The sequence below is a fragment of the Microcebus murinus genome, chromosome 28 (assembly GCF_040939455.1).
Source record: "Microcebus murinus isolate Inina chromosome 28, M.murinus_Inina_mat1.0, whole genome shotgun sequence".
NCBI classification, from domain to species: Eukaryota; Metazoa; Chordata; class Mammalia; order Primates; family Cheirogaleidae; genus Microcebus; species Microcebus murinus.
In genome coordinates this window covers 7632007-7657778 of record NC_134131.1, presented here as the reverse complement: position 1 = coordinate 7657778, position 25772 = coordinate 7632007, and the positions used below count along the sequence as shown (strand labels likewise).

The following is a 25772-nucleotide window of genomic DNA, read 5'->3' as shown; positions in this document are numbered from 1 at the left end:
GGCTTCTGCAACTGTGCTGTGACTCTACCAACCACGAATTGAAAATATTCAGGGGGAAAAAATAATAAAAAATAATACAAATAAAAATGCACTATAACTATTTACGTAGCATTTACATTATGTTAAATATTCCAAGTATTCTAGAGATGATTTAAAGTAGAAAGGAGGATGTGCATAGGTTAGAGGAAATGATTCGCCACTTTATATAATGGACTTGAGCGTCCTTGAATTCTGCTATTCGTGAGTGGGGAATCGATCCCCTGAGGATACCAAGGGAGGACTCTATACACTCTTTGAATTGCCTTTAATGGTTGTACTTGCTTCCAGATCACTTTCTATTACCACATTTAGGTTATCATTATCTTTGCCTAAATTATGTCAACAATCAGCTGAGTGGTCAATTTCCCTTACCTTGCCCAATCTAACTTTTCCTTTATCCTGCAGGCAGTGGTTTCTTTGAAATGTTCATCTCGTTAGGTGTCTCCCTGATAAAAAAAAAACAAAACAACAAAAAAACAAAAACAAACACCCCAATCTTCCATTATTGCTCTTGTGACAGAGGTCTAACTTCCTAAATTGGCCTCTTATGATCTTAATATTGCTCTTCCTCCTGCTGGGTTTCTGGGCCACCCAATTTTTCTCTCTCTGAGGTCCCTTGAACATTCCGTCCCTTCCCAGAACTTGAAAGATGAAAATATGTAAAAAAAAAAAAAAAAAAAAAAAAAAAAAAAAAAAGAAGGGATTTATAAATAGCACTGAACATAGTACCAAATCGGTAAGCTTGTAGGTTTGATGAATGGTAATTTGAAAATTGTTCTTTTCGTTGTTCTTATTTTCGATTGTTCGCACCACAGGTAACCAGTGAGATTTTATTCTCTTCTTTTATGAGAAGAGTAAGTGTTTATGGATGTTTCCTGACCAGCTGAAAGCTGGAGAACATCTTGGAGAAATTAGAATGTCTATTTTCTAAGGTTGTTTAGGGACTCATAGAGTCCTCACCTGAAAGATTATTATGGAACAATAATTTTTAGTTGGGCTTCTTTGTTTTACTTTATTTCTATTTTTTGGTAGAATCAAAATGACCATTTCAACCTAGCAAAGAAATCCCTTGCTTTGCTATCATTCTTTCCCAGATTTTTGAGATAGTATAGCACATACTAGCATGCAGTCTTGCCCATGTAACCACAGCAGCGACCAGATGACTAAAGTGGCTGTCATCATAGAATTTTAATTGTTTATTTAAGAAATCTGTAGGTGGACTGTGCAACAGTCATTGAGAGGCTCCATTACATCAGGATTCTTTTAGATAAGAGGATATTTCTATTTTCTTGGTCTATTCTTCATGGTTACAGCCATTAACGTCTCAGTAAGGAAGAAACAGAAAGGAGTATAGCCATGAGATTTCCTGTTAAATGTGGCTCTTATCAGAGAGCAGACCTCTACTTATGTTCCAATGACCACATTTTATTAGACAGGGAATTCTAGCCATGCATGATTGGGAAAAGCATGTATTTGGCAAGTCAAAATAGATGCAATGAGCTAAAACACATCCATGGATTGCCCCTAGGGCTTGATCATATTACGGATTGTTTGTCCCCCCAACCTCCAAATTCATGGACTAAAATCCTAAGCCCCAATGTGATGGTATTAGGAGGTGGGGCCTTTGGGAAGTGATTATGTCATCATGGGAGAGCCCTCATAAATGGGATTAGTGCCCTTAAAAGGAGAGACATGAGAGCTTGCTCCTGCTCTTTCTGCTCTCTGCCATGTGAAGATCCAACAAGAAGATGGCCATCTGCAAACCAGGAAGTGGCCCCCACCGGACACTGGATACCAGGCCAGCATCTTGATGTTGTACTTCCCAGCCTTCTGACTGTGAGAAATATAAATGTTAGTTGTTTAAGCCACTCAGTCCATGCTACTTTGTTGTAGCAGCCCAAACTAAGACACCATCCCAAAACAAGATCACACACTTATAAGTAAGAAAGCAACTGGAAGGTAATACTTGGAAGACAGCTTAAAGGATTCATACCAGGATATGCCCTATTTCTACATGAGAACACTAAAGAAAGTATGAATTATCAAGGATTTTCAAGACTTCATTACAGTACTTGTGGGTAACATCCTCGCATCAGAACAGCTGTCTTTATAATAAAAAGCAGAAACCTGTGTTGCATAATAAACTTCATGATTTTATTTTGGTGCTTTTAATATACAGTTTTTTCAAGAATTTCTAAAAGGACATTTAGTGACTTCTTTTAAGAATCACCAAGATAATACTCATTCTCTAAGATCAATAGAAATTAGCCTAGACATAGAAGGAATAGATGATGATGCCTTATGTTTACACAATTCTTATGTATTACAAACTGTTTCTATTTCCATCATACCATTTGATCCAACACATGAGGTTGGTATTCTACCTCCATTTTACAGGTGAGGAAATGAAAGCTTAAAATTAAAACTTTTAGGAATTTGCTTATTCTATTAAGAGGTTCATCAGAATTGTGAACCAAGCCTCTCTTCTTTCCATCTTCCCATTTTCATGATTCCATGAAGCCAAGGTTTTGTCTTTGTTTTTGTTGTTGTTGTTGTTAAATTACTCTATCTACTTCTGAATGAATTTGAAGCATTTCAGTACTAAATAACATTTTGTTTTTAATTTTAAGGGCACTCTTTACATCACGATTGTTGGAACCACTCACTAATTCCTCCAGTGTTCACTAAGCTCGTTGTCTGTCTAAGGCACTGTGAAATAGGATAGTTTTGTACTTGTACCAGAAACCAAAAATTAGAATAAAATATGCATAAAAATTTGCATGGTAATGATCAGGGTACATATTAAAATAGTAATACTATTATATTACTGTTAATAGTAACACATTAAAAGAGGCACATTAAAATACAAAGAATGTATTTGAGCAAATGGTGAGTCATGAATCAGAAAGTTCCAGACGAAAAGCAGGTGAGGGTTCCACCAAATGGAGTACATACAAGCTGTAGGCTTTTATATGTTGAACATGGAAGGAGAGCAAAGAAAATACTCGATCAGCTAAAGTGGGGCAGTAGATTTGTTTGGTTCTTTCTAGTGGAAATGCCCTAGTCCAAAGTTAGTTGGCAGGTTCTGATTGGTTAAGTTTCAGTTTTGTTTTAGCATTTTCATTGAGTCAGGTTTCAATTTGCTTACATAGAACCCAGGGTGCTGAATACCTACTCTTTGCCCAGCAGTTTTGAGTCCCTGGTGATGTAGCACTGAGAAAGTCTAAGTCCTGCTTCTCATGGGACTTACATTTCAGTAGGAGGAACAGAAACAAATCCAGGTGATTTCACATAGCCATCAGTGCTAGGAAGAAAAGTAAGGCAGTAACTGGATTAGCAGTTGGACCGTGTGATTTTTTTTTTTTTTTTTTTTTTTTTTTTACAAAATGCTTGCAAATTCTTTTAACATTCCTCCTCCAAAAGGTGGAATTTGATTCCCTTCCTCTTGCATATGAGCCATCCTTAGAGACTGGCCTCCAATGAATAGAATTTGGCAGACAGGAAGAAAGCAGAGGGGACACTGCTTTGAGTAACTTCCAAAGCTAGGTCACAAATGTCCATTTGGCTTCCACCTGGCTCTCTTGCACATGCTCTCGCTCTTTCTCTCTCCCCCTCCCCCTCTCCTGCTGCACCTGTGCTTTTGGAGTCTGGGTAACCTGAAGCAGTTATTAAAAAAAAAAAAAATAGAGCCCATGTGGTGAAACCACACAGATACAGAGACAGATGCCTGAGGAGCCCCAGCTGTTGAGTCTTCTCAGCCCAGGTGTCAGGCATCTGGGTGAGTGAGCCTTCAGATGGCCCCAGCCCCCAGCCCTACAGCCCCCTTTCTCGGCCAAAGTAGAGTGAAGCGGAAAAGAGCTGTTCCCAGCAAGTCCTGCCCGGACTGCAAATTAGAGAACAAAATAAATGTGGTGTTTTGTTGTTGTTGTTGTTGTTGTTTTGTTTTGTTTTATGCCACTAAATTTTTGAGTGGTTAGTTAACATCCATAATAACTAGGTCCGTTATTTTAAACAGGGTATGGGGAAGTCTATTTGAAGAGCAGATATTGGAACAAAGACCTGAATGATATCAGGTAACAAGGCATTCAAAGATCTGGAGGATGTGTTTTCCAGAAAGAAGAAATAGCAAATGCAAAGGCCCTGAGGTAAGAATGCACTTGGTGTTTTGAAGGAATACTATGTCAGCCAATATGGCTGAAGTGGAGAGAAAGACAGAGATAAGTAACAGACAAGGTGGAACAGAAACAGGGCCAGATAAGGGAGGGTCTTACAGTTGGCAAAGAGTTTAGATTTTGGTATTAATGGGCTAGGAAACAATTGGAGAATAATTAGAAATAGACTTGCTGTGATTTAACTTATGTTTGGAGAAGGATCTCTCTGCCACCCGTGTGAAGACTATATCACAAGGGCAAGAGTCAAGGAGAGAGGTCATTTAGGAAGGGAGGGAAGAAATCAGAAAGTCTGTGCTACTGGCTTGGCTTGCGATCTTGTCTATGCAGTTGGGTGAGATGTGATCCTATTTCAGTAGACTTTGAAGGCTAAAGACAATAGGTTTGCAGAAGAATTGAATGAGAGCAGAGAGGGAAAGTGAGGCTGGAACTGGCAGGACTCCCCTGCCTTGCTACACAGGGTGTGGTTTGCTAGCCAGCAGCAGGCGAAATACTGAATCTCAGGCCCCATGCCCTTCTCATGAAATCAATCTCTGCATTTTAACAACATGCTCAGTGATTCACATGCAGATTAAAGTTTGAACAGCATTGTTTTAGACACTTAAGGCATATCAAGTAGGAAGTTGGTTCTTCACATCTGACTTTAAGAAGGTCAGTCAGGATAACAGATTTAAGAAAAAAAAAAAGAAAGTCAGACTTTTATTCAAATTCTTGAGATAAATAACACAAATCTACAAAACAGTGTTTGATGCCTGGTAACAGAAATACCATTCTCTGTTACTAGAAGAATCCACCATGGTTCTTCTGCAGACTGTTACTCAGTTTTCAAAGAATTTAGGTTTTCCTTGAAAAGTATATTCAGAATATTTTTCTTGAATTGCATTTGTTCTTTTGGGTTCTTTCTAATAGAACACAGTATAATTTTGTGGGTCTCCAGATAACTGTGTTGAATTTTCATAGTTGGGAGATGGATTCCATTTTCTCCAGAAACTAATGGGCCACCAATAAAATGTTCTATTATCCTTCTTTGTTTTAACTCCTGAACTATACTTAACAGCATTTTTGCTTCCCCAACAAAAGCTTGAAGACTCTTAATTCCACAACTGTGGCCAACTCAGCAGTTTTCCTTAAAATGCAAGCTCCAGGCTGTTAACAATAATGTAATAATGATAATAGTTTCTCCCAAATACTCTTTTTCGCCTAATACCATATGCATGATATTTAGGCCCTTAAACAAAGATTTTTTAAAAGCTACCTACTAAAAAAAAATTGACAAAATTTCTAAACAACAAAAAGTACATTGACGTGCTTCAGAAATGACTTCGGAGACCAAATTATCCTTCAGGTTCCTGCAATTTGTAGATAAGAGTAATTTTAGAAGTTTTATGCAAAGTTCAAGATGACTAAAAACATACATTTCAGATGGGTATGTTCACCGAGAAGGTTGGAAGACAAGATTAGAAAGATCTTAAATTAGCCTTTTTTCCCCCTAAGCAGGTTAAATGCAAGTTGAAAGTGTTGAATATAATGCATTCCTAGATAAAATTTAAGACCTCTAAGGTTACAGAAAATAGATTCTATAAAACTAAACCCAAAATGTGTATTATTTCTCCTAGGATACAATTGTGCCAAACCATACCTGATGGCAAAAATCCAATTATAGCAGTAAAGCTTGCTCTCGGTTATTCCTTTCTTCAAGTGAAAGCAAACAGCAAAATGAGGGGAGCAGGAAGCAACTGCCTTCATAAATATATGGGCTTACATTTTGTACCAATTTTTTGTTAGTGAAAGAACGAAAATGGTAAAAATATCCAGTGCATTGTAAGTACCTTCCATATAGATTTTTGTGTTGTTGTTTTTTTTTTTTTCTCCCAAGAAATGGGCCAGAGAAAGAAAATAACTTTTTTCATGATAGCCTGACATTGTCTAAGGAAGACAGACAGGATGGTGTCATGGGTATGAGTTGAAGCTCTTGAGTAAAACCGTCAATGACTGAGCATAACTCTAGTGAGTTCTGTGACTTTGGAGCAAATTACGTAAACTTTCTGAGCCTCAGTTTCCTTTTTTGGTAAAAGAGGGATAATCGCAGTGTTGCCTTCTTTAAACGAATTAAGATTAAATGAAACCATGCACCTGTAACCATCAATTGGCACTCAATAAATATTAGCTATTATCATTAGCTCAGCCTTTACAAAATACCTATTCTTGGCAGGCTGAGTTTCATTTTACCTAAACTAGCTTGATCTGCATTGCTTTGTGGCTGGCTCATTTAAGGTCTGGAAGATTACAAAGATGCCATGAACATAATTACAGCAACACATCCCCCAGTTTCTATACCAGCGAACAATAGGGGTGATGACAGAAAAAAAAAGGCTTTGCTGTTTCAAGAATCCACTTGTGGGGGGAAAGGACACCATGGTGAGCCCCAGAGTCTGAACTATGCTGATAAATTCTGTTTTCTTGCTAACTTTTCTTTTCTGCCTGATCTTTCTAATGAACCCAGGTTGTCTAATCAGCAGAATATTTATAGTTCTAAAGCAGTTCTTTTGTTGCTGAAAATAGGCCCCAATCAGAGGTGAGAACAATGAAACATTTATCTTATTAAGATCACAAAAGAAGAGACTTCTCTGTTATGTTCTCTCTCTCCCCCCTCCCTCCTTTAGTGCGATAACTGTGATTTATTCTGGCATCCCACTGCTGTCTGTCGATGGTAATGTCCCTTGCTCCCAAGCTGCCAGCCCCCTGTTTTGGTTCATCGATAAAGCTAACGACCACCTGAGAGCCAGCAGAGCCACTCACTCTCTGCCTACAGGGTCACCATCCCAACCCCTGGTGTTTTTGATCTGCCTGTCACAGAGAGCATCAGACAGGCTGAGTGAGGATGGCTCCTAAGGTCGCTCCTACCACTTACCAGCTGTGTGGGCTCAGCAAAGTTGTTTCACCTCTCCAAGTGTCAATTTCTCATCTGTAGCATGGCAATAGCTATGACACTTGCCGAGCTTTTTGTGAGAATTAAAAGAGATAATTATGCAAAAGCCTCTGGCATAAAGTAAGGGCTGAGTGAATATTTGTTCATCATGAAGCTGGGGTTCCAAAGCCTCAGGATTTAACCAAGAAAAATATTTTTTTTAGTCAAACAAACCTTTCCTGCTTGTCGCCATACACTATTTGGATCAGATCTTTTTTATTTTCTGAGTTCAAGACTCCCCCACTATAAGGGTAAGCGCTCGGGGGTTACTTTATTCTTTCTAAAAGTAGTTTTCGGGTAAATCCCATAATACCACAAAACAACTCAGGCTTCATGGTTTCTGGATTCATCTGGGAAAATGAGAAACACCGAGGAAAAAAAAAATATGGACTTGGACCCCAAAACAGGCAGTACAATCGGAAAACACTTCCTCACGTAGAAGAAAGGGAATTTTTGAAGTGTATAAATCAGTACTTTCCAACAGAAATACAATGCAAGCCACATTATGTAATTTTTAATTTTCTAGTCGCTACATTAAAAAGGTGAAACAGCTAACATTTAATTTAATAATAAATTTTATATAATCCGATATATCCAAACATTATTTTGACATGTCATCAATATAAAAAAAAATAGACATTTTCTTCATTCATTCTTATTTTTTTTCTTTTTTGCTACTAGGTCTTTAAAATCCAGTGCCTGTTTTATACTTACCAGCACATGTCAATTCAAACTGAGCCAAGTTTCAAGTGCTCAATAGCCACTCATGGCAAGTGGCTACTGTATCAGGCAGCAGGATTATAGACAATACAATTTGCAGTTATGTTGAAATGATTATCTTAAATCCATAAACCATTTACCAAGGCCAATGTCCACATCATTTTCAAAAGTTTGCTTCCAGTTAGAAAAGGCTTGAAGAGAAAAATCATCTAATAGCACTGCTAAACTATTCAGTGAGCAAGGCTTCTGAGTTGAAAGCCACTGATGTTTGACCAGCGCCCTCTGCTGTTCGTGTGCTGGTTTACACACTGAAGACAAAAGGGTTTTATCACAGTCAACATTAGCCTAGACTCCAGCAGCAAATCAAACGTATTTTCCTTCCAGATAAATAGCAACTTTGATGTACGTAGTCCGTTAACAAGTGGCATAGTCAAAGAATATTAGACCCCTCTCACTTCCGTGAAATATTCTCTTACCTTGAGCCAGTGAAGTAACTAAAACTTGGAGGAATACAAGTGCGTAGGCAATCATTCCTCAGGCCACAAATCCAAATGGGTATTCCTAATGTTGATGTAGTAATAAGATAGCAGGAAATTTAAAACATGGTAAGGAACTTTTAGAGCGAAAGATGACTGGGCCTTTTAGTGCACCATTTTTCTCCAGGAGCAGTTAAGACTGCAGGCTGCTGTAAATTTAATTTGAAATCTCCAAAGCCGTGTTTCAAAAGATGGCTAAAAAAAAACAATAGCTCCTCAGGTGGAATTTCCTGATACTGCCTTTTGGCGATTGGGAGGAGAGACTCAAAGGAAAGCTCCCCACAGCTGTAGGCATGATAAGAATGACTAAGCCTGTGTACTTTGCAAGGTTGGGGAAAAGTTTAGTAACGCTTTCTCAAGAAAGTTTATCTTGCTTGGTTATGTGGTTTCAGATGGTGTGAGCAGCATTTGGAAATGCTGTGAATAGAACAAGCAAAGGAATTCATAACCTTGATATAAACACAAGGCCACAAGTAAGCTTATTTATTCCCTCTTGGAGTCTTCCCCTTCCTTTATCCCTTGAAATTCCTACTTTCAGCAGAAGCCCATCCCTGGCCTCTGTCCACTGAAGCTGACTTCCTCTGTACCCCATGGTCCCAATTCTGCATCCCCGAAAAGCCCTGGAAGCAGCTGACAAAGACAGAACTTTCCTTAGAACAGGCGTCCTCAAACTACAGCCCGAGGGCCACATGCCGCCCCCCCTGAGCACATTTATCTGTCCTGCGGGGTGTTTTTGCCACCGCTGCCTGTCCTGCTTAGCAGCTGATTCGTCCTGGGCCCACAGTGTGCACTCTCCAACGGTCTGAGGGACAGAGAACTGGCCCCCTGTTTAAAAAGTTTGAGGACCCCTGCTTAGATTTTGAAGGCAGGAGGAGAGCTGACGAGCTCATTAGTTGATGGTAAACAATCTTTGGTGGCTGCTAACAGGCCAGACACCCATGTCCAGAGCCTTTGTTCCCTGGTTTGTATGTTGAAGAAGTGAAGATATGTCAGAAATGGACCTTGCGGTTATTCGTAAACTGAAATATCAGCATAGGAAAGGACTTGTTGAAAAGAAGAGAACGGTAAATAGCTTTTCTCTATTGCCGTGAAGATCGAATAAAGAAGCAGATCTTACGCCAAATACTCTTTTGAAAAATGTAGAAGAGAATTTGTAAACAATTCCTCAGGAGTCAGACAGAGCTGTTTGGATCCTGGTTCCACCACTTGCTAGCTACTTGATAAGGCCAAGTACCTAACTTTATGAGCCTTGTTCCCCTCATTTATAAAACGAGATAATAGTATGACTCACTTCATAGTGTTGTTATGGGGATTAAATGAACTAAGGCTTGTAAAGTGCCTGATGCAAAGCAAACACTTCAGAAAATGATTACCAAAGTGTATAAGGGTTTTCAAATCTTTAAAGAAGTGTGCAAGTATAAACCACCAATTATTGATAAATATGGATCTTGCAGGGTACTTAGTAGATTTCCCAGCACAGAATGTAGAAAACATTAAACTAACTCCTATACTGCTTTCTTATTCCCACCACCACGGGCCTCGTTTACATTCTCAGTTCCTTCCCCTACACTTTTCAAATCACCTCCACATTCTGTACTGTTGCAGGAGGTAACACTCCACAACTTAGTGGCATAAAGCAATGATTTATTATTTCTCATGGTTCAGTGATTCTGCAGCCCCAACCCCCAGGCGGTGGACTGGTGCGGGTCCATGGCCTGTTAGGAACTGGGGTGCACAGCAGGAGGTGAGTGGCAACAGCAGCGAAGCTTCATCTGTATTTACAGCCTCTCCCCATCCCTCACATCACCGCCTGAGCTCCCCCCTCCCCTCTCATTTCCCCACCCCCAAGTAGGTAGAGAAATTATCATGAAACTGATCTCTGGTGCCCAAAAAGTTGGGGACCACTGTTGTAGGCTGTGGGGAGCCATAGAATTGTAACCACTGTTGTAGGCTATGGGGAGCCATAAAATTGTAAGCAAGGAGTAGCATGATTTTCTTTTTAAGTTTTTTTTGTTGGTGTTTAATCAGAGTGTAGAAGATAGATAGATGGTAGAGGGGCAAGACTAGGCACAGAGAGACGTATAAGATGTCCCACACCAAGAAGCAGGGATGAAACTGTTTACAGGTTGAGTTATAAGAACACAAATATCAATTTGAAATTGAAGGATACAATGGAAGGACTGGTGAGAAGAAAAGAGGAATTTAGGGGATTTCCTGGCTTGCCTGTTTGGTGGAACAGTAAGGTTAATTACTAATTTTAGTTCACAGTATGGGTTGGGGGATTGTCAGTCTGATTTGGATCCGTGGAGTTTGAGATTCCTCTGCCCCAAGCTGCTGTTAATGTGCAGCATGAGACTGTTTATCAGGAGAGAGATCCACGTTGCTGGAAGAGATTTGTGGGTCATGAGAGTGGGTAAGATGGGTCGAGGGAGTGTAGACAGTGAGAAGAGGCTAATGACAGCCTTTGGGCGTGGTGAGATGTAAAGAGTAGTAGGAGAGGAGAGGAACACTGATAAGGAAGATTCAGAGAGACCCCATCGTTCCCAATCCAAGTCATTTTATCCACCACTACCAGAATGACAACATTGAATAATAAAAAGATGAGTTCCTCATTCTACTGTCTACATTCTTCAATGACTCTCCGCTGCTCATTGACTGAAAGCTGAACTAGATATGCTATTTTTTCTTGCATATTATTTTTTTCTGGCTTACATATTATTTATTTTCTGGCTTCATCCTTTACCATGTTCCAACATTCACCCTACCGTCTACTGTTACTGAACCACTGTAATTTCTCTGACCTTGATATGTTGTTTTATGCCTCTGGCCTCTGCACATTTTTTAAATTTTTTTTTCTTCTTTTTTTTTTTAACCTTATCTCACCTTCTTTCTGTTTTCTTTGCTCTCTTGCTAAGCTCCCATGAGCCATGCAAAACTCAGTTCAAATATATCCTTCCCTCTACTCTGATTAGAAAGCTTTTTAAGCACTTTGCATAGATCTTTGCGCAGAATGGCATGTCCCGGGGAAAGGCAGTGGAATATAGTGGTTACAAACAAGCATTCTGGAGCCAGACCTGCCTACGGTCCATGTGGGCTTCCCCACTGGACAGCAAGCTCCTCTTGGAAAGAGACCCTGCCATCTTCTTGCTAATATTACCAGTAGGTTAACATACTCCTGTGTACACTAAAAAACATTGTAATAACCTAGAAAATGTTTTCTTTCTTCCTATTAATTTCTTAATTATTGTTTTCCCATTGCTTAGAAAAAAATTTTAATAATGATTTTGGCCAGGCACAGTGGCTCATGCCTGTAATCCCAGCAGTTTGGGAGGCTAATGCAGGAGGATCACTTGAGGCCTGGAGTTCAAGACTAGCCTGTGAAACATAGCAAGACTGCATCTCTACAAAAAAATAAAAAAATCAATCAGGCATTCTGGTGCGTGCCTGTAGTCCTAGCTCCCTGGGAGTCGGAGGCAGGAAGATCACTTGAGCCCAGGAATTTAAGGTTGCAGTGAGCTATAATCAGGCCACTGCACTCCAGCCTGGGCAACAGAGAGAAGACCTTGTCTTAAAAAAATTAATTAACTAATTAATTAAAGAAAATGTCTTTAAGTGGAGTATTTTATAGGAATATTTATAAGCATGGGTATAAATACCTCAATTTTAAATGATTTTAAAATTTATACTGAATATTCAATTCAAATAGGTAGGGCTTTTAATTCATTTCGTTTTCATTGTTAACAACAAAAAAAAAATGTCTTTTCTGGTAGACATTAGGAAACAAATGCATTACTTTGTCAAGAAAAAATATTTCCTGTCTTTAGACCCTCTATTAACTCATAGGAAGTTTTGTTCTGGCACAGTGAGTGACCTCTTCCTCAATGTCTTCAGGACCATAGTAGGTCAGTTAATTAAAGTACTGATTAAAGTGAAATTTATACAGCTCAACTGCTGGGAGCGAAGGTCCTTGTAAGCACCCTAGTGGATGCATGTGTCAGCAGGTTTTTACCAGAGGAAATGGTGTGGTTTCCTCTGACATGTTAGTTAAGTGGAGAGGTTAAGGGAGTCTCTGCTGTTAATTAAATTTTTATGTCTAGTTTCTAAGAGATATTGGGATTTGGATTCAGAGTGGCCTGAGTTAAAAATCTTGGTTCTGCCACGTTTATTCATACAACAAACTCCCTCTATCGAGTTCCTACTATCAGCCAGTCCCTTTTTTGCACACCTTGCCTTCTTGCAACAAAAACAGCATGCCTATGATCAAATCTGTCTTAAACTACTTACTAGCTATACGACATTGAATAAGTCATTTGACCTCTTGTGCCTCAATTTCCCTGTCTCTAAAATGGAGATACAATAACATCTACCACATAAGATTGTAGTGAAAAGTTAAATGTTTTCATAGGTGGAAGTTCATCAGATGTCAGGAAACATTTTCTGTAAAGGCTCAGATAATAACTCTTTCCAGTTTTGTAGCTCATATGGTCTTTTTTTACAACTGTTCAACTGTGCTGCTATAGCATAAAAGCAGAAACAGACTGACTATACAGAAATGAATGGGTGTGATTGTGTTCCAATAAAACTTTATTAAAAATAAGAGGTGGCAGCCAGATTTGGACCACAGGCTGTAGTCTACTAATCCCTAAAGAAAAAAGCCTAGGACATACCAAATTTTATCTATCTTTATTGTTACTGTTTTTTTACATATATTGAAGAAGTGTTTTACCATCAGTGGCATCTTCGCTATGTGGTCATATTGGTACTTGCTTCTGCTAGTTATTTGTGGGAACTTTAAATTGTCTGCTTAAGATTTTTGGACCACCATAGTAGTATGAATTAAAGCCAAAAACCAATGTTAGTAAGAGCTTTGAGTCCAAATTCTTAAGAGAGTTATTTTTCTTTTCTTTCTCTCATCCTGTGCCAAGATCAAAACACAAAAAAAGTTTCTTATTGTCCTTCCTGCGTGGTGGTTTTATTACTCATTTATCCCGACACTGAGGATTTAGTTCTTTGGTATCCAACTTTTAGTGGAGGTTTCCTATTAGACCCCCTTCTTGGGCTCTGTTTCCTTTCTCATATAGTACTTGAAATAACAGTGCATTTTATAATGGATGGGTTTCTGAATTTGATGAAATATCTTGTTCAGGGTTCAGGAAATATCAGCTCTTCCTGTTTATGACCATGTCTGCAGTGGCTGCAGTGGGGTACCCTGCCAGATTGCCTTTCCCAGCACCCCTCTGCTCCAAGTGCTTTTCCAGAGACATCCAGAAAGTCATGTCATGCCCTCTTCCCCACAGGTGGCCTACACCCAGTGACCCACAGATCGACGCAGGATACAGGCTGAATCGTGTCCATCCAAAATTCATATGCTCAAGCCCTAACCCCAGGTACCACAGAATGTGACTGGATCTGGAGCTAGGGCCATCAAAGAGGTAATCAAATTAAAATGAGGCTTTTAGTGTGGCCCAAACCCAGTCTGTCTGGTGTCTTTATAAGAAGAGGAAATTTGCCAAGAGAAAGAGGCATCAAGGGTACAAGGACACAGAGGAAAGGTCACGTGAAGGGCCAGCCAGAGGGTGGCCACCTGCAAGCCAAGGAGAGAGATCTGATCCAGATCCTTCCCTTCTGGCCCTTTGAGGAAACCAGCCCCCTCCCCCAGCCCCCCAGCACGTTAATCTTGGACTTTCAGCCACCAGAACTGTGACACAGTAGACTTCTGTTTTTGAAGCTACTCAGTCTGTGGTCTTTTGCCCATGGCGAGCCCAGCAAACTAATGCATCAGGGGTACAAGTGCTGACTCTCTTGTTTCAAAGTGGACCAACCCTTGCTGGCCCTGGTCCCCTTCCTATCTCCCTTTCTCTCCCCTGAGCACCTCCTTCAATACAGCACGTGTACCCAAATCCAGGTTCTGCATCTAGAGAACTGGACTTAAAATAATGGCAAACCCTCAAAGATGCTTCTTATTGCAGAAGCCTGTAAGTCTGACTAGGCTACAAATCAGATTGAATTGCAGTGGCTACTGTTGTCATTAGAAAACTGAAAATGCTCAGTAAGTGAATGATTTTTTTCCCCCAGAACAATAGTGCACTGTTACATCTGTGCTGATATTCCCAGCACACCAGCACCTGGCAGTGATGCTAAAGTGTCACATGTGTGTATACCACTAGAATAAAACACAGATTCGAACCCCGGGATCTAAGTCGGCAAAATGACTCAGGAAAAAATCTGGCATCTTTAAGCCTATGTGCAGAGCAGATTTTTAAATACCCACATCAATCTAATTACAAAAAAGCAGGGAAAAATATTAATATCCTAGGCATATGCAAGGATTTCAATTATCTTTTGCAATATGTTGTGATTTTGGGTGTTACACAACATTGTTATTTTTAGTCATTAAATCGTGATGCATGCATCTTGAGTGACTTTAATTTCTGTAGACTTTTTTAAAGTTTTCCTTTATCAGAATGCCTTAACATAAATAGTTACATGGTGTGTGTATGTGTGTTTGTGAATGTGTGTGTGTGTGACAGAGAGTAAAAGAGGAAGAAGAAGAGGAGGGAGAATTCAACAGATAGGTACATACATACATACATACATACATACATACATACATATATGGATGGATGTGTACAAACATTTTTGTGGAAATTGTATGTTTTCATTTATGCATTTTAATTTGTGATAAAACTGTGATATTAGGATATAGCAGCACATGAATTGTTAGGATCACTGAGCCACGAAGTAAATTACGGTTAGGTCTCTACAGGATGATCAAAATAGAAACTTGAAACAATCATCAGGTAATTCAATGAATTTCCAAATAATTGTCACAATTCTCTACCTCCAGTGAGGCTTAACTGATGTTTGTCTAAGGCAGGTGCACCATTCTAACTCTTTAGAGTAAATTTGGGCAAAAAGAAAGACCTATAACTCCACTTTCTCCTTCTGAATCTTATACAAGTCTATATCTGTTTTTCGTTTTCCCCTAAAGTTTGACTGCAATAATAAAACTTACATGCAAAAAAAAAAATTGCAAAGTTATAAAGCAGTCCGTCGCTTCCATTATGAAAGAATAATTTGATAGTTTCATTTCTTATACCACCACGTCCTTCCTGGCATACACATGTACACACTCACTCACTGCTTACCATTTACCTCGGAACTGAAAAATGTGTTTGATATAAGTCTGATCCCTAAAGCAATGGCATGTTAGAATCTCTTGGGAAACCTTTGAAAGTTTGCATTCCCAACCTCAGCTCTGACAGTTCTCATTTCAAAAGCATGGAAAACATTTTCCTAAAGTACAACATGGAAATAATAGGAAACTTTAGTCAGTCTTGCTTTCTGACTTTATGTAGACCAGGGATGCAAAATATCTTGCCCATGTATGCTACCGCTTTCCACTCCCAAACTCATGGCAGCCATCATTAAGTGGTCATGATGACCTTTCCCAGTGACCTCACATAAGCTCACAATCCTCATTCCAGCATAATTGGTGGCTACTAGGAAGTGAAGTTGGGGCCAGAAGTGGTGGGAATTTGAGACAAGGCTGGGTAACTCCATCTCTACAAAAAGAAAGAAAAAATAGTGAAGTTGGCCTAAAATAAACAAATAAAAACGTAAATTAAACTTATTTGCTTTAAAAAGGGGAAAGAGAATGAGTTAACTAAGTTGCTGTAAGGATAGTCGAAACTTATGAAGTGGCAACATAACAATAACCATAGTTATTCCACCTGCAGCCTGTAAACTTATTTTTTGTTAATATCATATGATGATTTAAATATAAAGAACTGCATTCTCCCCTAAAGGAGGCCCATTTTATGTGTTATCCAGAAGATATTGCAGAGAAGTCACCTTGATGGCCAACTGTCTCAGTAAATCTTCATTAGCAGAAGCAAGCTTATTAAAGCTTGCAAACCTCCCTTCCCGTTTTTTCTTCATTCTGAGAGCACATTTAAACAATTGGTGTTAAGAAGATTGTACAATCACTTACAAAACTCAAGTTAAGAAGGTTCTACTTTTATGAAGTTAGTCTCGGAATGTTATACTTTCAAGAGTGGGGTACTATTTTGATTAGGAGCTTGTTCATACAGACAATTTGGAATGTAGGGTGAAGGCAAATGTGATAATGAAACCACAGAGCCAGCAAGGGTAGTGCACAGCAAATTCAATTTTTGCAAATTGTGTGGTATAGTATTAACAATCAGAGGGAGGTCTGATATTAAAATCTAATTGAAATGGAGTTCAGACAGGCAACTTCAGCTCTTACACTCCTCACATGAGCTCCTGAAGGCAATATAATTTTGAGAAGCCAGGCATCTTCACATTGGCTTTTCTTTGATATTTTCCTTCACAGATAATTGAGTCAGAATACTTTTGTCACAGAGTAAGCCTCTGGACCATGGACCCAGGAAACTCAACTAAAAGAAAGGCTTAGGTAGGGATGTCAAGAATGTACCGGACATTTGTTTAGGATTGCTGAGGCATGGCATGGGTCCTAGTGGTTATTTATGGTCTAATTGAAGAAGATGAGATTTCTCCAGGAAAATAGTCAGAGGTTTCAGCCCCCACATTTCAGTATGAGAGTGGTGATTGAGCAGGAAATGGAAAAATAGAAATTGAATTTGTGTTGATATTAGGATGTGTGAGCTTATTAAAATCATGTGATAGCCTATTTTTGTTACACAAAAATACACTACTTACATAGTCTGGAGGATGCCACATGGATAATAAAATAACCAGAACTTGTGCAAACAAAATGGGTTTTGTCCTAGCTTACATTACCCTAGAGCTGAGTAGCCAATGATATATTGGGGGGATTGGTGTGGTTAGCACAAACTAATAACAGCAAAGTATGGGGGTTTTGGCCTGAGCTTATATATCCAGGGTATTGCCCTAGCTTCAATCTCCGTTGGTCTTTGTAAATTTTGCCTATAATACGGACTAGATAAGAGGTAAATTGTTTGCTATCAACAACTTGCATTTATTCTTCTTGTGCCTATATTCTTATTTTGAGAATAAGAATTCTCAAAATTCACACCTGCTGATTATTTTCTTACAAAGTATATGTGTTATTATTTGCCACTTTTTGATAACAAACCCAAACCCAGCCTTTAGGCAGCACTTATATAACATGCTTAGTATCTATTTGGAAAAAATATAACAGTTCAGCCAAGTCGCCATTTTTTCTGTCAATTAGCTTTAACTGATAATTTTTATAAATATAGAACCCAGACTTTTTGTTGTTGGAGGGATTTGTGAATAGTGGGACCTCATACCCTTATTCTCTCTGTAAATACATGCCTACGGAACTGACATGCATAAGGTAAATATTTGGGGGACGGTTATACCCTTAAAACTTAAATCAAAATGTGATATAAGCTAGAAAGAAAACAGTCATATAGAATTTCTTCTTCAAAATGAGATTAAGTCTATATCTAAAACCTGGATTTTGCTCTTTGAACAGAGGGTGAAATGAGTCTCTGACCTATCTAATGACAAAATCTCTTCCTTTGATTTTTAACATCAAGCTAGCTTTAAAAGAGCCTTTTATATTTAATATGTTGCTGAAACTTATCCATGTAGAAACATATTTGGTATTAGTCTGGTGCCAGCTTACTTCTGGAATTGATGAATTCAAGTTAAAATTGAACATATTAGGAGGTAATAGCATGGCAATTGAAAATTTGAGGGTTCCAATCTAAGTTCTGGCATTTATTTGAGGAGGAAATAAGGAAATAGAGTTCCAGAAACCTCACATTCAACATCTGTAATATGAGGATAATCATAATATCCATCTCCGGGAGTGATAATCAAAATATTTAACAACTGGTTGGGCATGAGCACAGAAAAATCAGAACAAACACTCGTGTGATCAAAATAAATGCCAGCCCTGCAAGTACCATGGAGGACCAACTGGGTATCAGCCATCTTTGTCTCATCAGATTGTTGGCACATATAATGAGACTGTAAGTCTTAGCTATGTATGATTGCCATCATCTGCAATAGCTCCCAACGATTCGTACACTGGACCGGTTGGTCTGAATGACCAATAACAGCATAAGTGATGGTACTTCGTTTCTAAGGTTGACATTATTATGAAAATCCCAGCGGCTTACACTGTGCTTGGCATCTTTATTCTTCCCTTCAGTCACTCTGGGCAAAGCAGTATCATAAGCGATGTTACGGAGTGGCCAGTGAGGTGAGGAACTGAAGCCTCCCACCAATAGCCATGTGAGTGAGCTTAGGGGACAATCCCCTAGCCGGAAGAAAACAGCAGATGACTGACGCCCAGCTGGTAGCTTGATTGCAATCTGATAAGATATCCTAAGCCTGAACCACCCAGTGAAGCAGCTCCTGGGCGTTTCTGGACCCCCAAAAGCTGTACGAGCTAATACTTATTTGTTACTTTAGCCTGTTACATTTTGGGGTGATTTGTTGTGCAGCAATAGGTTACTAACTTCCTATGTCATTGGAATGATATAAAAGAGCAATGAGGAGAAAAACAAAACATTATAGGACAGAAGGATGTGTCATCTTTCTTAAGGCTGAAATCTCAATAAAGAGATTTAAACGGGACTTTTTTTTTTTTTTTTTAGCAGAAGTGATGTTGACAAAAGATCATCACGTTCAGTTGCATGGATTGTACTATGCACCAGGGGGCCACCCAAGGATGGGAAAGGAAGATTACGATCACACCTGTGCGCTGCTCTCCAAGCTGTGAGACCTGACTCAGAGTTGCATCTACCAAGAAGTAGAGGTGCCTTTTGCTAACACACACAAATGCCGGATCCTCCTGCCAAGATGTCTACCCATAAGGTTTTGTCTGCCCTGAGTAGGCATTTTTTAAAAAATAAGCACAAAGACACCATATGGGCTAGAAGTGGTTCCACGGTTGGTGGGGGCAGGGGGGTGCAGAAGCCTTTCTGGTTTTGAAAGTGACTGAGGAAGGAAGACAGACACCAAGGCAACGTGCATGAAATAGGGGGTTCAAGTTAGTAGTCACCTTGGGGGATTTTTCCATTTTGCAGTAGAATGTTAATAGAAATTATTTTTCGGGCAGATCATTTCAAAGGGTTATTTGCCTCATCTCACATCTTCAGTGAAATTTTATGTGTAATTGTTGTGTATTTATTCCACCATGGGAACAGAGAACACCTGTTTAGTTTTGCACTATAGACTGCTGTCTGTTTTGTTAATGCAGCTGTGCCACAAATTCTCCTTTATACTTTAAAAATGTTATGGCTTTAAATTATGATTTATTTTGACTGGAATAAATACACGAATGAAAAATTTCCAAAAAAAAAAAAAAAAAACCTTGTTAAACCTTATTGGAAGAGATAGTTTTAGCTTCAGATCCTGCCTACCTCATTTATTTTATGTGTATATTCAGATACATTTTATGACTTCTTTTTTTCTCACTAGTAAAATGGGAAATGAGAACAAAAATATCTATATAATTGGATCATGGCAAGCATCATATGAGATAATTTTTGAAAAGCATCAAGCTCAGTGGGCTAGTGCAGGGTAGATGATCAATACATGCAGCTTTTCTATCTCTTTTGCATCTGTTTGTGTTTAGGCAGAATACAAGGGCTGCTTATGGAAGAAATTGCAAGCTTGCCAAATGAGTCAAAACTCATAATGTTTCCGATTATAGCAATCACTAGGAGAGAAACCTAAAGGGAAATCTCAGCAGAAAGTCTTGAACTATTTATCTGTCAGTATCACAGAAATGGGATAGATGATTGATTAGATAGATAAATAGACAACAGATAACAGAAAAATTACATATATAATATATAGAACTATATTATATATGTGTATGTGTGTATATATTTGCCTGGATCTCGACTGACACATGATTACCTAACTGGCAACTCTAACCTCACAAGGGGCAATGGAGGAAAGTACTGAATACTTCAAGCTAGAATATTTACAGTTGAGTTAAAAGTATTTTTGTCATTTGGGAGGATTATGTACGTTGTTTTTTTTTTTCTGTATTATAATACATTATGACTATTTTTCAACTCTCCACTTTAAAATAGTTAGACAAATAACAGTGTAATCACTTGAGGTTTAAATTTTTCTATGACTTAGTCATGCATTTCTTCATTTATTTCTGCTGCATTATCTTTTTACCAATTCTACTGAAGTTTCACATGGTTTGGAAAATCTCTTATGGGCCAGAGGAAAATGGAAAAAGAGGTATTACCTTCAACTTATACTCCTCTAGCAAAAATATTCAGTTTTTCTATTTTTATTTTCCAAGGGAATTCAGTTCCACCATCTGAGCAGTGTGGTAGCCCCATTCTACTTCACTTGTTCAGACAAGTAGAATAGATCCTAACTCCTACCATCTTATTCCCTTCTGTTGGTTCAAGAAGCAACCTAAAGGGGTTCATCTGAGAAGAGATGTGCTACAGAAAGAGGGAAGAAAAAGTTCTGTTGAAGCCTTTTTCAAAAACTATTCTTGCATGAGCTCGCTGTTTGAACAGACCATTCAAGTTTGAGGTTAACAACATCTTGACCTTGGATTGGTCAGGAGATCTAGTGAGGATAATGTTTTGTTAAAATATCTGAGACTGCATCGAACACTGCACACTCTTTGTACGTATCTAGTGATGAACCAAGGAGGAAACATCAGTTTCACTGGCAAGAAGCACCGAGGAGTTTTGCTCAGGAGTTATTAGGGTAGGCAGGAAACAACTTTCAAAACTGGTAACATTATGCTCAAGGATCTAAACAGTGGTGCTTAAAAACATTCTTTTATTTAATAGCAGAAGGACACTTTCCTCAAATGAAATTGTATGTGGTATCAAAATACAGATAACAAAATATACAGATGGCGTGGCAGGAGTTGAAGTTGGTTCCAGAAACTTTGCTACTTGCAAACATCCTCCCTTACTTTTCCTGACTTCATTCACTCTCAATCTTGGACTAAGCCGAGTCTCAGCAGGAAACACAATGGCATACTCAAATTTGGTAGTTTGAACATCATTTGATGTGGAGGTTATTTACAAAAGTATAGGCAAGATACAAGGAAACCTAAAGGTAGCATGGTACTCTATGGCTAATAACAGTCAGAAACCATGAGATAGATTGCCTTATTTTTAATATTTCTCATCCCACATGTTCTTTTTGATGCCATTTGGTATCGTTCCCATTGAAGAAAGGTGTCTCTGTTACCTTCCCCTGAATCTACAGCTACTTGTAACTACAGTAGAAAATGTGTTGCTATGTGCTTTCCATGGCTGCTTCATTAAGTGATGATGTAGTTTATATACCTCCTTTTTTTGGGGGAAGCTTGTTTTTGGAACCCAGCCACAATACTGTAAAGAATTACAACGGCCATGGAGAAGCCCATCTGATAAAGGACCTACCTAGTCCCCTGGCCCTCAGTCCAAGCTGACCTCCAAGCTGAGAGTCAGCACTAGCCTTCCAGCCATGGGAAGGAGACTTTTTGGAAACAGATCCTCTAGCCTCAAGTTGAACTACCCCAACTGATGTGGGCAAAAACATAAATAGCCCTTTTCTACCAAGCTCTGCAAAAAATTGCCAATTCTTGTGGCAAATAAATGATTTTCTTTTTTTTTTTTTTGATTGTCATTTTAAGGTACCAAATTTTGGGATGATTTGCTTTGCAGCAATGATAACTAAAATGAGAAGTTACTACACTTAAGTCTGAAGGAGAAAGGCAGGGGATATTGTTTATCAATAGCCTAGCAGGGGAAAGAGTTGTATGCTATTAACTCTCTCTTGCAAGAGAGGAAACTGGGAGAATAAATACCCTTATCTCGCTATCTTCCTTCATGATGGGCTCCTGATGATTCTCTCATTGGCAGAACCAAATGGGAGGCCAGAGGGTAAGAAAGCCTACAGATATAACACATGCATGTTAGCCTGGTGAGGCACAGCCTTGCAATATGGAAAAAGGTGGTCCTAGATCTGCAGTGCTAAAAAGAAGATATCCAATCCAAATTCCTTCAGCTGATCCACAGGGCTTTGTGAAATGGTTTAAAACCCACCAACCTTGATAGGGTGAACCCATGTAACAGACAGTCTTCTGGAATTCAATTGATGTTTAAAATTCTATGATGGATTATCACATCTTTATAAAGTCATCATGGATAGATGGATCTACAGACCTATAAATCGACCCACATACAGATATGAGCATGAATATGGACGAATATGCCATAATGTCAAGATGTTATTGGCAATTATTATCATTTTTTACATTTTCTTTCTTTCTTTCTTTCTTTCTTTCTTTCTTTCTTTCTTTCTTTCTTTCTTTCTTTCTTTCTTTCTTTCTTTCTTTTCTTTCTTTCTTTTACTTTATTTTGTTCTCTACCATGAGCACAGGTTATCTCTGTCATTTTCAAAGCTATTAAATAAATGAATAATAAGCTTCGGTAGAATCAATAGATTCTTTTTAAGTTCACGACTCTCCTCTTGGCTTCAAATGCAAACCAGCCTGGGAAAGTAAGAGTGCATTAAAATTTAGGCCATCAGTCCTTTACAGGGTACTATGAATACATTTTAAGGGCTTTGTTAAAGGCGGGCTTTGAAGGGAGTGCAAAGGAAAGCTTTGTGGAAAATGGAAGGGGAGGTAAAGGTGAAGAAATACAATAAAATCCCTGAGACAGGGACTCAAAGAGGTAAGTTTTTCTGAGTGCACAGGAGGTCTTTGAATGTGCCAGTCTGACGGTTGGCAAGACCACTGTTTGAAGAACAACGTCATTGAGTAACAGCAGTCCATCCTGCTGCCTGGTATGCGTAGGTGTTGTTTGCCTGCATGCCATTAGGTACTTCTCTCTGCCACTTGTCTGCCCGGTTCTCCAGGGTCTTTTGATATTATCTACGGAAGTCCAAAACCTCCAGATCTAACAAAAAGTCAATTGTGCCAACACACTGAATGAAGTCAGACCCTGTGCATAGGAATCACGTCTCCGGAAAACAGTGACCCTGATTTAAAAAGACTAACCTTCATTATGAGGTTACCCTCCAGCTCAGCACAAGTTGAATGGCCTCAAGTGTGTTTAAGCTTTCAGCACATTAATTCTCTCATTACACTCAGGGCCTTCTAAGAGATAGAATTCATGGAACTCTGAGCTATATTTTGGACTGTTTGGAAGAATCCTATTAAATATTTCCTCCAAAGCTGTAATCCAGGCATTTGAGAGTCAGCATGACATATACATGAATTATTCATGCAAGACTCTGCAAGATGGGCAACTTTCCTGCCAAGAGAGGCACGGCAAGGGGTGTTATAAAACTGAAATTGGTGTGTGGAGAGGGGAGCGGATGGAGACAATTTCAAAAGATGATCTCTTTGCTGGTGGGGGGGCAGGGAGGGGGAGAATCCTCTAGACCTTTAAACCTTGCTTTCACAGCAGAGAGCTTTCTAAATCCTTTCATTCTTTCCTGCCATTCCTTGTCCTCATTTGTTTGCTCCTTCAGAAGCCCAAGATGTTAAAACATAGTCCTCTCTCTTAAGCTGGCTGAATTAGAATAAGAAAAGAATCATGAAATAGACCAATCCGTTATGAAAGGACACGTTTGCATTTTATTGTGTGACTCTGGTTACTTCATTCTGTGCGGATGAAAGGGGTTTGAATGGCAAAGTTACCTCAGTGGTGGTGGCGGGGAAGACTCTATCTTAAACAAACAAGCAGGCGGCACGTGGCCAGGTGCCTTCCTTACCTCATCCAGACAGGAAACTTAACTTCAGCGCTGACACATGGCAGCAGTACAACGAGGATTGCCAGTCCGAGGATTAGCGCCTTTGAGTTTTTCCCCCACATTTGCAGGATTTAATAGTTTGATGCAGTGCTCCGGATCCGTACATGAATAAAGCTTATGTCACCGATGGTACATCCCGCTGAGCAGCAGTAAGTAAGCTCACAACGGAGATAAAAGGAGCCATCCCCCGAGTAAGCAGTCATAAGAATAAATACAAACTACAGATATTACTTATCTGGTCGGGGTCTTACAATTTCTGGGCGAACAAATCATTCAGCACTGAATTGTCGTGATAATGACATTATGAATAATGCAAACCGTCAGCCGTGCAAGGGAGGCCATCATTAATGCAAAGCTACTCCATGCCTCTGAACGTGTTCTTTTTTTTTTTTTTTTTTTTTTTGTTTATATCTTAGGGAATGTCAAACACACACCATTCACAATTAGGCTGGAGAGCTTAACAGGCGTAGATTTTAATTCGGTCTAAATTAGGGATTTGGTGGCAACACAATCCTCCCTTTTAGCAAAGCACAAAGTGGTAGTCTGCAGGTTATCATCCATCCCAATTCTGACAATCTGAGAAATAACAGCTGGAAAGTAATGAAAAATACATGTGAGTTTGAGGTCTCTGCTCTTTCCAAAATGCTCTTAAAGATTGTGTAGATTATCTTTAGAGAAACACAACAATGTTCTGCTACAATGAGCTACAGGACATGCAATATGTAAATATTATGTAAATATCTCCTTGGACTCTAAAAAAACTCACACCCAAATCCTGTAACTTTGGTAGAAAGCAAGGCTGCGAAGGGACAATGGGAAGTGAAATGTTTGGGGCAATGGTTCCCTTTTCCAAATATGAAAACAGAATTATTTGTTTGTGACTATTGAGTTGCGGATTAAGCTAATGTTGATATTACTAAATTTCTCTCTGGAAGTTGTTTTGGGTTTTAAATGACCAGGACAATTTTTTCTTAAGGAGAAACGTCAGTGGGACTAATTCATAGCTGGGATATTTTCAGGAAGAAGAATAATATTTCCAACCCACAAATCTATGCTCATGGGGATATTTGGAAAATACTCAAAGTGTATTTGCTCTATGCTCCTAAATTTGAGAATTAAACTTACTTACTGATCCTCCAGACTAATAAGTTGATTATGGTTATGGTAGATGAAGTACCGTAAGTCCTCTTATTCCTCATTTGATACTCGGCTTTTGAGTGGTTTATTGGGCATCTGTGGTCCATAATGTTATTAACAATAAAAATTAAATGATAAGAGCTTGACCACTTCCTAATTTCAAATACACAGACTTTTAAAATACAATGCATAACATTTCTTTACATATTCAAGAAGATGATTCGTTATATAGGAAGAAAAAAATATATATATTCCTCAAGTTAAGGCCCTGAATAGATTTAAGACTACCCAGAAATGATCTTCATATATGTTAAAGTAGGTTATAAATATTAAATATTTTTTAAAAATTAAGACAAATGACTTCAGATTGTCAATGTTGGAATATTAGATAATATGGAAATAAGTTAAAACCACAATTAGAAAAGCAGTTACAAATTGTGCTATAAATCAAGCTTTCTC

At 38.8% G+C, this 25772-nt stretch overlaps 1 long non-coding RNA gene across 1 annotated transcript; it reads right to left on the bottom strand.

Moving 5' to 3' along the window:
• Nucleotides 1–24626: 24626 nt before the first annotated feature.
• Nucleotides 24627–25405, bottom strand: LOC105857827 (uncharacterized). The gene is made up of 2 exons (XR_002222953.2): nt 25302–25405; nt 24627–24766 (listed from the first exon to the last, which is right to left on the bottom strand). It is a non-coding gene; the product is annotated as an uncharacterized LOC105857827 (long non-coding RNA).
• Nucleotides 25406–25772: the final 367 nt, after the last annotated feature.